The 13,047-nt window shown below is 38.8% G+C and overlaps 1 protein-coding gene and 1 pseudogene across 1 annotated transcript in view; one reads left to right on the plus strand and one right to left on the minus strand.

The window, feature by feature from the left end:
- PPM1E (protein phosphatase, Mg2+/Mn2+ dependent 1E) overlaps nucleotides 1-13,047 on the plus strand; it is a 205,180-nt gene that overhangs the window by 158,041 nt on the left and 34,092 nt on the right. The window lies entirely within an intron of this gene.
- Nucleotides 10,047-11,274, minus strand: LOC132355926 (peroxynitrite isomerase THAP4-like; annotated as a pseudogene).

Consider the following 13,047-nt stretch of genomic DNA (forward strand, 5'->3'; position numbering starts at 1 on the left):
CAGTAAATAGATGGGTAGCAAAATATTAATGGAAGAATCTAAGTGATGAGATTCTGAATAATTACTGTAAAATTCTTTCAACTTTTCTGTACATTTGAAAATTTTCGTCATAGAATACTGAGAAAGCAAAAAGCATTTAATACCCTCAAAAGCAATTGCTTCCTTATTTACTTCACAGAGTGAAGCAATATAAGCAATTACCTTTGAAAGTTAAGTTACTTATGTTTCTGGCTGGGTGTAAGTTTTCACAAAACTAATATGAAACACTGCTGGATTTATTTATGTTACCATGTTATTTTGTTTATATATGTCATTGAGAAATTAACTTATCTAATCTCAACTCATCATTTCAAATTCTGGTAAGTTTGGAAGGTCTTAATGGAATAAGTTGTCATTATTTTCAGTATCAGGAAAATTTCTTCCTACCTCTGTCCTAAGAATTTATTTGAGGTTCGATCACAATTTATAAGAACCAAGTACAGGACTTCCCTGGTGGGGCAGTGATTAAGACTCCACGCTCCCAGTGCAGGGGGCCTGGATTCAATCCCTGGTCAGGGAACTAGATCCCACATGCATGCTGCAACTAAGAGTTTGCATGCCACAACTAGGGAACCCATGTGCTGCAACTAAGGAGCCTGCAAGCTGAAACTAATGAGCCTGTGAGCCACAACCAAGGAGCCCGCCTGCTGCAACTAAGACCTGGGGCAACCATATAAATAAATAAATAAATATTAAAAAAAAATAAAGAAGCAAGTATTTGCAAGACTACTTGTTGGAATTTCTATATAATCATGTGGATTAAAATAAAGTAGGAAAGTAAATTACAGCTTTTTCTCCTTGGTGATTTATTTAAATTCTGGTGAATGCAGTTGGTTTTGCACATATGTTAGCTATACAGACTAGAAAGAAGGAATCTACAACCTGCTACAGATTTTGCCTGGCTTCAGTTTTCCTTGGGCTTATTGGAATAATTTAGAGGGCAGAAAGGAGAATAAAAGGTAATTATAAACACTTCATAAATTTTGGTTGATTTGATATTTACTCTCAATATTACTCAGTTGCTACAAATTTATATTTAAACAGGATCTCTACATTCCATCCAAAATACATGCAACAAATAACTAAAGATTTTAAGTTTACAGAGAAGAATCTGAGGGCAAAATGCCTAATACAGGGTCATAGCATAAATTAAGTAGCATAGAATCAGAGTTTAGAATTACAGATTTTTCTCACACATCAATTTTCCTTCTGGAATCATTTCTTTCCCTAATTTATTATGCTTCATAGTTGAATGTATTTGATTCAACTCATTGAATATGCACTCCTTCAAGAAAGTATTATTTTGTCTTGTTTGCCATACTCAAGAATCAAGATAGACTTAACGCATGTGCCTCAGTATTATGAGAGTAATTATCACTCTCTGTCTGAAAAGCAGTTCAGAGAGTGATAAAAAAAAAAAAAGGGCTCATTACAGACTTTAAAATAGTAGAATAACAATGACATTGTCTGCTTCTCTTAGAAATCGCCAGGAAAAAAAAGAAGGAGGATGAACAAGAAAGAAAAATGCAAACTCCGTCTTCAGTAAGAGTAGGATATATCTGTTAACACCAAATCAGAAAATTAAGGGCTACCAAATGCAACAAAGGCCAAATGGGTTTCATAAAATGATGAGATAGAATGCTTTCAGCTGAAGATCTCAGTGAAAGCCAGTAAGGTGTATGCTCCACAAAAGGTGGTATTCTTTGGGGGGGGCAAAAATAATTTTGGAACCTTTCACAGGCTACTAGCAGGGACTTCTCAATACCTAGTTTGGCACCAAGAAAGAAAAGAAGATAAGCTGAATGAGGAATTGGAAATACACCATATTTTTTAAAAATTCATTTATTTGGTTTTATTTTTGGCTGTGTGGGTCTTTGTTGCTGTGTGCGGGCTTCCTCTAGTTGCGGCGAGCGGGGGCTACTCTTCGTTGCGGTGCACGGGCTTCTCATCGTCGTGGCTTCTTGTTCTAGAGCACGGGCTCTAGGCGCACAGGCTTCAGTAGTTGTGGCTCACTGTCTTAGTTGCTCCACAGAATGTGGAATCTTCCCGGACCAGGGCTCAAACCCATGTCCCCTGCATTGGCAGGCAGATTCTTAACCTCTGCGCAACCAGGGAAGTATCAAGAGACTCTGTATTATTAGCAGCTTTGTTGGCTAGGGAGAAGTCAAGAATAAAATAACTCCCTCACACAACCTTGGGTCCTCAGGAACTTCATTGTGAGCTACATGAATCTCTTATGAAGAGCTGGTCCAGGAAAAACGTACTTCATTTATAGATTATTATCATAAAGGAACCAGCAGGGATTTTATATAAAGAGATACAATTTTAGAAAGTTTAAGTAGGGACTTCCTTGGTAGTCCAGTGGTTGAGACCCTGCGCTTCCACTGCAGGGGGCATAAGTTCGATCCCTGCTCAGGGAACTAAGATTGCACATGCCGTGCAGCATGGCAAAATAAATAAATAAATAAATAAAAAGTTGATGTAAACAAAAATAAAAATAAATGACAATTGAAAAATATTCCTGATGAAAGTTGCAATAAGATATATTGTCTTGAATGATAATTTTTAAAAATTAATCTTGCAAGTTCTTTGATAAAACTAGAACTCAAAGCAGAGGTAGGTCAAGGAAGGGTTAGTGCAAAAGGTGAAGTTTAGCTAACAGAGCTCGAAAAATAAGTGGAAGAGAAAAATTAAATGTCAATGAAATGAGGGGCGTATTGGAAGCAGGAAAAAGAATAGACACTTCTGGAAAACACAGTAAGGTACATGGAGGGTAAAATTGAGAAAAAATGAACAAAATGAAATGGAACTTAACCACATGTCTAAAAGGAATAAAGAACCAGTGTTAGATGTGGCACATGGATAAAGGAGAATAACTGTTGTCCTTGAAGAATAAAACTCAAGTAATACAATATAATATTTACAGGTATTTTTCAAAGAAACTGCTCAAAACAAATGCAGATTTGAATCTATAGATTGACAGGGCACATCATGAGCCAGGAAGAATTTACATAGAACAATTAACGTTAAGGCATAATCTAGTAATGTTATTGGACTACAAAAAAAATTTTTTTTAATGACTCCAGAGTAGAAGAATAAACATGACGGGGAGAATGATTCAAATTGGCTTCAGAATTCTCAGAAAAGTTCAGTGTCAGAAGACAGTAGAGCAAGATCTGTAAAGTCCTCAAGGACGGAAAGTGTGACCTAAGAATTTTATATCTACTCAAACTGTTGTTCAGGTGAAAAGGCAACGTTTTTAAACATGCAAAAACTCAGAAAATATAATTTCCCTAATGCCTTCTTGAGAAACTACTAGAGGACACACTTTAGGTAACCAAGTGATGAAAATATAGCAAAAGACTTGATATGAGCATTGAATCCATAGGATTAATGGGGGGCTTACTATTCTAGGACAGAATTTATATATTATAAACTCTGATATGTAGATATTATATGACTCAAAAGCATTGGGAGGATAAGGGGGGGAGATAGTAGAAAGCTGTAAAACTACAGAGGATGTACCCTAGCAAAATCTAAAAAGCTAGTTGATAAGAAAAGAAGATGAGGGATCTAGGAAATGGGAAACCAAACACAGAAGAGCTCCATAAGAAAGTCCCAGGGTGTCATTTGTACAGCAAGACTGTAGAGTCCAGGGTGTTTTCCAGGAGAAAAAATAGAAACTGATTTGCTTGAACATATGGAAAATATCATTGAATCGTGTGCCACAATGGTGTTGGAGCATTTGGAAAAAATTACTGATAGGTATGTTGAAAACAAAGCAAATGGGAAAAAGTGAGGCAGTCATCAACTCTAGGAAAAAAGGTTGTACAAGAAAGGAGTTGTGATCTTAGTATACGCTTCAGAAATTCACACTCTTTGTATACCTGGAATATTTTAAAGAGTTTTTTTTAATATATAAATTTATTTATTTATTTATTTATGGCTGTGTTGGGTCTTCGTTGCTGCGCGTGGGCTTTCTCTAGTTGCGGCGAGCAGGGTCTACTCTTCATTGCGGTGCGTGGGCTTCTCATTGCGGTGGCTTCTCTTGTTGCGGAGTACAGGCTCTAGGCACAGGGGCTTCAGTAGTTGTGGCACGTGGGCTCTAGAGCACAGACTCAGTAGTTGTGGTGCATGGGCTTAGTTGCTCTGAGGCATGTGGGATCTTCCTGGACCAGGGATTGAACCCATGTCCCTTGCATTTGCAGGTGGATTCTTATCCACTGCGCCACCAGGGAAGTCCCTGGAATTTTTTAAAACTTACTGATTTAACCAAAAATTGGGGGGGAGGGGAGTTGGGTTAGTGAGAAGAATCAGTAAATCTTCACTATGGAGAAAAGATATGGCTAATATTGATAAATCAGGAAGAACTAACACCTCCTCTACCATGGGAAGAAGATAATATATCTGATATCTAATATTGATAAATTAAGAAATATCAATATAGGGCTTCCCTGGTGGCGCAGTGGTTAAGAATCTGCCTGCCAATGCAGGGGACATGGGTTCAAGCCCTGGTCTGGGAAGATTCCACATGCCATGGAGCAACAATGCCCATGCACCACAACTACTGAGCCGGCACTCTAGATCCCGCGAGCCACAACTACTGAGCCCACGTGCCACAACTACTGAAGCCCACGCGCCTAGAGCCCGTGCTCCGCAACAAGAGAAGCCACTGCAGTGAGAAGCCTGTGCACCGCAATGAAGAGTAGGCCCCGCTTGCCACAACTAGAGAAAACGTGCGCACAGCAATGAAGACCCAACGCAGCCAAAAATAAATAAAATAAATAAATTTTTAAAATTTTAAAGAAATGTATGCCCATGTTATAAAAAAAAAAAAGAAATATCAGTATAAAGATTTTACTTAGAAATATGGAAACAGGAGAATGACTAGAAAAGTTGACGCTGGTATCCTCTGCAGCATAGAGAACAGTGGGTAAGGGTTTTCTGTCTTTCATCATGAGTCTTTTAGTTCAACTTTAGTTTAATAAGTGTATATATGATTGCAGTATTTTGATAAAAATTACAGTAATTTAACAAATAATGGATTATATATCTGTGCAGTGTGCACAAAACGGGATGTAATGATGTTCACTGAAGGATTGTCTATAGTATTGAAAATTATAAATAATCTGTCATTGATAGAGAAACTGTAGCAACTTAATATAAGTTTTGTGTTTGTGTGTGTGTGCGTTCATTGGCATGGAAAGTTCCGTAAAACACATTGCTAAGGGAAAAGTACATTTTGTAATAGTACATATATCATTTCATTTATACTGCAATAAATCCAAAACAAAGCTATATTTTTCTGTTTGTCTGTAAACACTTAGAAAAAAATTCTAGAAGGATTTAGCAAACTGATCATTTTTACCTTTACTTTTTACTTTAAGTATTTCTGTATTCTTTGATTTTTTTCAAAAACAGTGTGGTATGTATTACTCTTTAATTAAAATTAATGAAATAAATGAATAAATACATAAGCTATGTTCATGGGAAAACTAGGTTAAGTGACTGGAATTCACGAAATATGTTTCTTGTAGCCACCATGTTGTTGATCAGCTATACAACTTTTAGCATATTATCTTGTGTCTCTCTTTTCTTAATCGGTAGAATCTGATTATTATCACATGTGTTCCTGGGGTAAACAATTACACCATTAGGGGTTTACAGTATAACTTTCAAGACTTACACCTGGATTTAAAATGTGGCTCCACTTTAACCTCTCTAATCATCAATTTCTTCAGTTAAGAATTTCAGAAACGCCCTAGTTCACAGTGTTACTGTGAGAATTAAAAGAGATAAAAGATGTAAAGAATTTAGTACATTAGCTGGCAGGTAATAAGAACTCAAAAAATTGTAGCTACTTTTATCATTTTTCATGAAAATAAGATATTTTGTTATATCAATATTGTATTCAGAATGTATATGTAACAGCTTATGACCTAAAGTAATATCTAGAAATAGTGATGTGGATTAGTAGAATCATTAAACAGGGTTCTATTTCTGGTTGTGTTTCAAAGAATAATTGTGTTTCATCTTAGTAAAGCCCCTGTATTTTTAAAAAATATATATATAGTTGGATATATAATATTATGTAGTTTCAGGTGTACTACAGAGATTTGACATTCGCATACATTATGAAATGATCACCACAGTAAGTCTAGCACCCATCTGTCCCCATACAACGTTATTACAATACTATTGAAGAGTATTCCTTATGCTGTGTATTACATCTCCACAGCTTATTTATTTTATAACTGAAGGTTTTTACCTCTTTATCTCCTCCACCTATTTTGTTCCCCACCCCCACCCCTCCGGCAACCACCTGTTTGTTCTCTGTATCTATGAGTCTGTTTTCATTTATTTGTTTTTTGTTTTTTAGATTCCACATATAATTGAGATCATACAGTATTTGTCTTTCTCTGTTTGACTTATTTCCTGAGCATAATACCCTCTACATCCATTCATGTTGTTGCAATGGCAAAATTTCATTTTTTTATGGCTGAGTAATAATATTCCATTGTATATATACACCACATCTTCTTTATCCATTCGTCTATTGACAGACACTTAGGTTGCTTCCATATCTTGGCTATTGTAAAAAGTGCTGCAGTGAATTTCGGGGTATATATATGTTTTCAAATTCATACTTTTTAAAGGTATATACCCAGAAGTGAAATTGCTGGATCATATGGCAGTTCTATATTTAATTTTTTGAGGAACCATCATACTGTTTTCTATAGTGGTTGTACCATTTTACAATCCCACCAACAGTACACGAAGATTCCCTTTTCTCCACATCCTCACCAACACTTGTTATTTGTGGTCTTTTTGATGATAGCCATTCTGACAGGTGTGAAATGGTATCCCTTTGTGGTTTTGATTTTTATTTCCTTGATGATTAGTGATGTTGAGCATCTTTCCACGTGTCTGTTGGCTATCAGTATGTCTTATTTGGAAAAATGTCTATTCAGGCCCTCTGCCCATTGTCTAGTCAGATCGTTTGTTTTTGTTGGTGTTGAGTTGTAGAGTGCTTTGTATACAGTAAGTCCCCTACATATGAACCTTCAAGTTGCAAACTTTCAAAGATGTGAACGTGGTCTTCAGCAACTTAGTGACCCTCAGTGAGAAGCTGGAGCTAGATCTGCAAGAGGATGACTTCATCGAACTCCTTGCTGTGCAACACGAGGAGCTTACTGATGAAGACCTGATGGAACTGGAGGCCCAGAGAAAGGACTAAGAGAGACAAGAGGAAGAAGTAGTAACTGAAGAACCGAAGAGATTCACGATGCAGGAAATGACAAGGGGATTTTCTTTATTTGACCAGGCACTGTTAGTTTTAGAGGCACAGGACCCGAACGTAGAACGGTACATGAGGGTTGCAGCCGCCGTTCAGAATGCAGTCCAGTGCTACTGTGTCATCTATGATGAGAAAAAAAGAGCTACTACCCAGACATCACTGGGTCATTTTTTCAGGAGGGTAGATAGAATTGAATCCAGCAAGGAACCAGAACCTGCATTAACGTCAGGTGTGAGTGAAACTGCAGCTTACCCTCCATTCCCTATTGCTGATGATCCTTCAGCTCTACGATCTCCCACCTCCTCTCCCTCCTCCATTAAGTCTTCTTGCCTCTTCACTTGATGCCATCCCCTGTATGCCAGCTGTTGTACTGTACTACTGTACTTTTCAAGGTACTGTACTGTAAGATTAAAAGTGTTTTCTTTATTTTTTGTGTTTATTTTTTATGTATTATTTGTGTGAAAAGTATTATAAACCTATTACAGTACGGTACTATATAGCCGATTGTGTTAGTTGGGTACCTAGGCTAACTTTGTTGGACTTATGAACAAATTGGACTTACGACTGTGCTCTTGGAACAGAACTCATGTGTATGTAGGGGACTTACTGTATTTTAGTGGTGGCTTTACGATTTTCTATATGTAGTATCAAACCATCTGCAAATAGTGACAGTATTACTTCTTCCTTTCCAATTTGGATTTATTTTATTTCTTTTGCTTGTCTGACTTCTGTGGCTAGGACTTCCAATACTATGTTGAATAAAAGTGGGGACAATGGGCATTCTTGTCTTGTTCCTGATCTTAGAGGAAATGCTTTCAGGTTTTCATTGTTGACTGTGATGTTGGCTGTGGGTTTGTAACTGTTGGCCTCTATTATGTTGAGTTATATTTTCTCTATACCTACTTTGATGAGGTTTTTTTTTTTATCACAAATGGATGATGAATTTTGTCAGAAGCTTTTCTGGATCTGTTGAGATGATCATATGATTTTTATTCTTCAGTTTTTTAATGTGGCGTATCACATTGATTTGTGTATATTGAACCATCCTTGCATCCCTGGGATAAATCCTACTCGATCACGGTGTATGATCCTTTTAATGTGTTGTTGAATTCAGTTTGCTAATATTTTGTTGAGGATTTTTGCTTCTATGTTTATCAGTGATATTGGCCTCTAATTTTCATTTTTTGTGGTGTCTGGTTTTAGTGTCAAGGTAATGCTAACCTTATAGAATGAGTTTGGAAGCATTCCTTCCTCTTTAAATTTTTGGAATAGTTTGAGAAAGATAGGTGTTAACTCTTCTCTAACTGTTTGGTAGAATTTACCTGTGAAGCTATCTGGTCCTGGACATTTATTTGTCAGGAGTTTTTTTTTTTTTTTTAAACTGATTTAGTTTTGTTACTAGTAATTGGTCTGTCCATATTTTTTATTTCTTTCTGATTCAGTCTTCAAGATTGTATGTTTCTAGGAATTCACCCATTTCTTCTAGGATGACAAATTTATTGGCATGTCATTGTTCATAGTAATCTCTTATGATCCTCTGTATTTCTCTGGTGTCAGCTGTAACTTCTCCTTTTTAATTTCTGATTTTTTTTATTTGAGCCTCTTTTTTTTTCTTGATGAGTCTGGCTTAAGGTTTATCAATTTTGTTTATATTTTTAAAGAACCAGCTCTTAGTTTCATCAATCTTTTCTATTTCTTAGTCTCTATTTCATTTACTTCTGCTCTTATCTTTATTATTTCTTTCCTTCTACTAACTTTGAGTTTTCTTTGTTCTTCTTGTCGTTTCTTTAGATGTAAGTTTAGGTTGCTTTTTTGAGATTTTTCCTGTTTCCTGAGGTAGGCTTGTATCACTAGACTTCCCTTTTAGAACTGCTTTTGCTGCATCCCATAGATTTTGGATCACTGTGTATCCAATGTATTACTGTCACTTTCTCCCTATATGTTTGTTAATATTTGCTTTATGTATTTAGATGCTTCTATATTGGGTGTATATATATTTACAATTGCTATATCTTCTTGTTGGATTGATCACTTTATCATTATGTAATGTCATTCTTTGTCTTTGTTATAGCTTTGTTTTAAAGGCTACTTTTTTAATATAAGTATTGCTACTCCAGCTTTGTTTTTGTTTCCATTTGCATAGATTAACTTTTTCCATCCCCTCACTTTCACTCTGTGTGTATGTTTTTTTTTTTAAAGAAATTATATTAATGTTCAAAATTCTTTAACTTCAAGGATATTAATTAGAACATGAATGAAAAAACCTCCACATGATTTTAAGAGTCTCCTATAATTTTTCTAATAGTTTACTATGTCTATTTTATTTTACATTTAGATCCTAATTCATTAGGATTTTATGTTTGTGTGAGATAGGCAATACAAAGGGATTTCCCCTGTTCAAGTGGAAAACCAATTGTCAACCATTCATTGAGTGGTTCTGGCTTTCCCAGCTGACATGAAATGCCTTCTTTCTCACTAGCTAAACCCCCATTCCTAAGATGCCTCTTGAGTGTGCCCTGGAGTGAGTGAGGTAAGCTCACCAACCTGGGCTCCTCTTCTACAAGGTACAGCTACTATCATAGCCTCTGCAGAGACAGCAGGGAGCATGCAACACATAGAAGTGCTCAGAGGCCATCAGCCAGAACCCCGCCCCATGATAACCAGGCAGTGTGGGAGCCTCAAGGCTCTGGTACTGACCGCAGGGTGGGGGTTAAGGGGACAGCCGCCTGCTCAGGTAGGGGAAGCTCACTCTCTTCAGCTGGTCCCGCTTCTCCTGCAGCTTGCACGCCTGGCTGTCCAAGCAGCTGACCCTGTGTCGCAGGGTCTTTAGCTTGCTGTCCTTCTCCGCCTGCTCCCATAGGAAGCACACTTTGTTCTTGTTCTGCCAGGATGAGAAGCAGCAGGACTGCAACAAACTGACGAATTTGTAGGCCCCCAATGCTGACAGGAGGATCTCCTTGATGAACATGGGGCTGGTGTCCCTGTGCTCACTTAGCACAGCTTCTGTGCCTGGCTTCAGGGTAACATCTGTTGGAGGGGTGGAGGGGCTCTGGGAGGGCTTCTGAGGCGTTGCTGTGAGGGACAAACTTGTGGGGCTCTGTGCCAAGCCCTTGTTGGGCCCCAGGCTGGTTTTGCTGCAGTCAGGCTCCATGTCTCTCTTCAGCCTCTTTCGGTCAGCAGGCTCTCAGGGGACAGACAGCCTCTTTCCAGCGTGCTTGGAGGAGAAACTGTAAGAATGAAGTGAGCCAGTAAATTTGCAAGCCCCAGATACTGCGGGGGATAAAGTCATCCATGGAAATGCCACTCTTATCTACCAGGCCCCTATCGGGGGAGGCGGTGTTCTGATTGCCAGCACCTGCAGCAGACATGTTTGCTTCTCCCTGGCCGTCTAATGCTGCGCTAGCCAGATTGGCTTCTGGAGTACTTCCAGAGGCTGCTGCACCAGTTTCTGACCGGTGGCTTCTGGGGTGGCCCTGGGTGCAGTTTTACCCTACAGTGCAGCTCACTTCAACTTGCAGGGCTCCAGCTTGATCCCTGGGTTTTCACTTGAGGATGTTGATGACCCTGCAGCTCCTTTCCTGTCTGCTTCACTCACATGTCCCCTGGAGCCCCCTGAGGCCTTTCTGATACCCTTTCTCCTGGGGCATCCATGGCCTCCAGCTCGCTTCTTCTCAGTCCGGTGGAAGATGGAAGCCACGGCCATGATCTTGAGCAGTCAGTGCTGATCCTCCAGCCTCGTGGAGAAGCTTTCTTTGGTGAAATGTTCACTACTGTGGAAAGACTACTTAGTGGGGGTCCAGTTATCCTTCTGAACAGCCTTTAATAACTGGATCAGACATTTTGAGTCCTTTAGGGGGAAACCTGTGGCAGGAGACAGCGTGCTTCTCCCCCTTGCCCTGCCAGTTGGAGTAATTTACAGCTGCACAAAAGATCACCATCTCGGGCCTTGGGCTGCCCTGCCACTGCCAGGCTCCAGCCCTTGCCTCGTTGAGCCCAGACCAGGGCAGGACCGCCCTGAGGGGAAGGTGCAAGGCAACATGGCTGCAGGACATGGGAGCCAGGCACACGGCTCCCCCCGTGTGGCACGATGGCGGCGCCCAGCTGCCTGCCACCTGGCAACCAGCCCTAGGCCTGTCTTCGTGTGTCTTTAGACCAGAAACGAGTCCTTGTAGGCAGTGTATATATGGGTCTTGTTATCCATTCAGCCACTCTATGTCTTTTGATTGGCACGTTTAGTCTATTTACACTTAAAATAATTATTGATAGGTATGTACTTATTGCCATTTTAGTTGTTTCCTGTTTGTTTTTGTAGTTCTTGTCTGTTCCTTTCTTCTTCTTTTGCTCTATTCCCCTGTGATTTGATGACTATCTTTAGTGATTTGTTTGGATTCCTTTCTAGTTTTTCTATATGTATCTATTGTAGGTTTTTGGTTTGTGGTTACCATGAGGTTCATATATAACAGTATATATATATATATATATATATGAATGATTATTTTAAGTTGATTATCTCTTAAGTTCAAAGGCATTCTAATCACCCTACATTTTTACTCCCTTCACCACATTTAATGTTTTTTTGTTTTGTTTTAATTAATTGATTAATTATTATTTGTTTTTGGCTGTGTTGGGTCCTCGTTGCTGCGCGTGGGCTTTCTGTAGTTGCGGCAAGTGGGGGCTACTCACTGTGGTGGCTTCTCTTGTTGTGGAGCACGGGCTGTAGGCACGTGGGCTTCAGTAGTTGTGGCATGCAAGTTCAGTAGTTGCGGCTCGCGGGCTCTAGAGCGCAGGCTCAGTAATTGTGGCACATGGGTTTGGTTGCTCCACGGCATGTGGGATCTTCCCAGACCAGGGCACGAACCCATGTCCCCTGCATTGGCAGGTGGATTCTTAACCACTGTGCCACCAGGGAAGTCCCCACGTTTGATGTTTTTGATGTTAAATTTCACATCTTGTTGTTTTGTATATCCCTTAACTACTTGTAGATATAGATGGTTTTACTACTTTTGTCCTTTAACCTTCCTACGAGCTACATAAGTGGTTGATCTATTACCTTTACTGTATGTTTGCCTTTACTAGTGAGATTTTTCTTTTCATAATTTTGATATTTCTAGTTGTGGCCTTTTCTTTCTTGCTTAGAGAAGTCGCTTGAACATTTCTCTTAAAGCTGGTTTAATGATGCTAAACTTTTTTAGCTTTTGTTTGTAAAACTTTTTGTCTCTGCTTCAAATCTGAATGATAACCTTGTCGGGTAGAGTATTCTTGGTAAGTTTTCTTCCTCTTATCACTTTGAATATATCATGCACTCCCTTCTGGCCTGCAAAGTGTCTGCTAAAAAGTCAGCTGATAGTCTTATGGGAGTTCCCTAATTCCTCACTAGTTGCTTTTCTCTTGCTGTTTTTAAGATTTTCTCTTTCTCTTTAATTTATGCCATTTTCATTATAATGTGTCTTGGTATAAGTCTCTCTGGGTTCATCTTGTTTGGGCTTCTCTGTGCTTCCTGGACCTGGATGTCTGTTTCCTTTCCCAGGTTAGGGAAGTTTTCAGCTATTATTTCTTCAAATAATTTCTCTGCCCCTTTCCCTCTCTCCTCTCCTTCTGGGACCTCTATAATGTGAATGTTATTATGCTTGATGTTGTCTCAGAGGTCTCTTAAACTATCCTGCTTTCTTTAAAATTCTTTTTTCTATTGAGTTTGGGTGATTTCTACTACT

This window comes from Balaenoptera ricei, chromosome 20 (genome assembly GCF_028023285.1).
Source record: "Balaenoptera ricei isolate mBalRic1 chromosome 20, mBalRic1.hap2, whole genome shotgun sequence".
In the NCBI taxonomy this organism is placed as follows: domain Eukaryota; kingdom Metazoa; phylum Chordata; class Mammalia; order Artiodactyla; family Balaenopteridae; genus Balaenoptera; species Balaenoptera ricei.